Here is a 1,945-nt window from a genome sequence, read left to right as displayed (position 1 = left end):
TCAGCTGACTCTTTATCAACTCCGATTTGGAATGTGCACGCTACCTAGGTACGTGCCGGAGACCGGAATCGAACCTGGGACCTTTCATTCCTCAAGCCGACGCACTATCCACTGAGCCAAACCGGTTTCGGCAATCCGAAGTTTTCATTTTCTCTTCTGGACCCTTCAAAAAGTCTTTGTAACATTTTACTTATGTTTTCATTCATTTACTCATTCATTCATTCAAAAATGTTTCTTGAACATCTATTTTGTGCCAGGACAAGGTGCTAAGGATACAACAGTGAAAAGACAGCAAAAGCTTCCTTCCTTTGGGCACTTAGAGAGCAATTGAACATTTCTTGGTATGCTTGCCATCCTTTTCTCCTTTTCTCCTCTCTTCCTTTCAAAGACTAATGGCCTCCATACTTTATATAACTTGAAAGATTCAGTCTATCCAAGTAAAAATTAAAACCACAGACTTAAGAGTTAAAGTTGGTCTGGGCATAAATCATTGTTGTACCACTTAATAGCTATATAACTTTGAGCAAGTTAAGGACCCTCTATGAGCCTATGTTCTGATATAAAAAATAAAGATGATAACACCTAGTTCATAATGTTGTGAGAAGAGTCTAAAGAGAGAGAGATATAGTACAGAGCTTAGTAAAACACTGGCATTTGGTAGACACTTGATAATAGTAGTTGTCGTTATCATCACACCATCAATTTCCCCCACTTTCACATGTATTTTAATTTTTCTTTCTCAGTTGTTTCTTCTCTATCTACAATAAGGATGCAGCCACACCACACAACGCTGCCCAGAAGATCATGGAGACCACAAAGGAACTTTTTCTTCCCAGCTCCCAGGTAACGCCCACTTACATTGGAAGAAAGGTGTTCCCTTCCTGAACCATCATCAGAACCACACCTATCCTCATCTCTGTTTCTCTCATGGATGTTTACCTGTGTCTCTTGTTCTAAGAATGAGATGCTGATGACCAATGCATACATACAGGACCTCTGGGGTCCCTGGGACCTCAGAGAAAGAAAGTTTACTGCAACAAGCGCTCACTGCATCCAGTTATCACAGTTGACTCTCCGGTTTCATTGGGAAAAATAATCAGCACATAAAACATAGGGCTCTTAATTTTCAACTGTCCTTTTATCTTCCATTCATGCTTTGCCAGGGGATTCAGAAAACTGTTCTTATTAACCTCACTTAGGGGTAAGAAACTGGAGTCCCAGGTTGGATAAACAACTTGCCCAATGACAGGCAGGATGAGTAGCTGCTCCACTTTTTCTGGAGTCCGTGCTCCAGAAGCGAATTCCCTCTTCTCTAGTCATAGTACATAACAGGAAGTTTGTTGCCCATAGATAAGAGTCTAAAAAGAGAAATAAAGTAAAATAAGAGGACAAAAATCTAAAGAGAATGAAAAAAAAGGATTTGAGAAATAAGAGGGGAAAGGCTAAAATAGCATTTTTAAAAAACAAATGGTCTTGTTGCTATACCAGGGTTGGCTGTCTTCTCTACAAGAGCATTAAAATCTATCTGGAATAAATGAATGAATCATTCATTCATCATTGATTGCTTACCTACTGCGTGCTCCCCACACTGGTGCTAGGCAAAAGGACACTAGAAGGAAGTGAGAGTCCACACTCCAAATCATTCTCTATGGCTAGAATTTTGTTATAAATGTAAGGAGCTTCAAGTTAGCCTGCAGTGATTCTCTGTAGAATTATCACACACAAAAAAACTCATTTTATCTCGGATTCCATCACTCTGGGGCCAAAGTACATGCTCTGCAGCAGAGTCCTGATCTGTTTCTCAGTTTAGTTACCTCTTGTCCTAGAATCCTGGCCTCATCATGGAATTCAAACAAAACTATGAAGAAACATGCTCCTTTGTAAGATATTCTTATCTGACTTCATTCCAAGAGCTCAAATTTTCTCCACTACATTCATGTGAATT

The 1,945-nt window shown here is 39.5% G+C and overlaps 1 protein-coding gene across 1 annotated transcript in view; it reads left to right on the top strand.

Moving 5' to 3' along the window:
- PCED1B (PC-esterase domain containing 1B) overlaps positions 1-1,584 on the top strand; it is a 135,977-nt gene extending 134,393 nt beyond the window's left edge. Inside the window, exon 5 of the transcript XR_001512501.1 lies at positions 744-1,584. The gene's annotated coding sequence lies outside the window, so the exon portion shown is untranslated. The remainder of the gene's footprint in view (positions 1-743) is intronic.
- The last annotated feature ends 361 nt before the right edge of the window (positions 1,585-1,945 follow it).

The sequence above is a fragment of the Myotis davidii genome, unplaced genomic scaffold, assembly GCF_000327345.1.
Source record: "Myotis davidii unplaced genomic scaffold, ASM32734v1 scaffold290, whole genome shotgun sequence".
Taxonomy (NCBI): Eukaryota; Metazoa; Chordata; class Mammalia; order Chiroptera; family Vespertilionidae; genus Myotis; species Myotis davidii.
The sequence above is the reverse complement of the archived record's forward strand: the minus strand, read 5'-3'. Positions and strand labels throughout refer to the sequence as shown.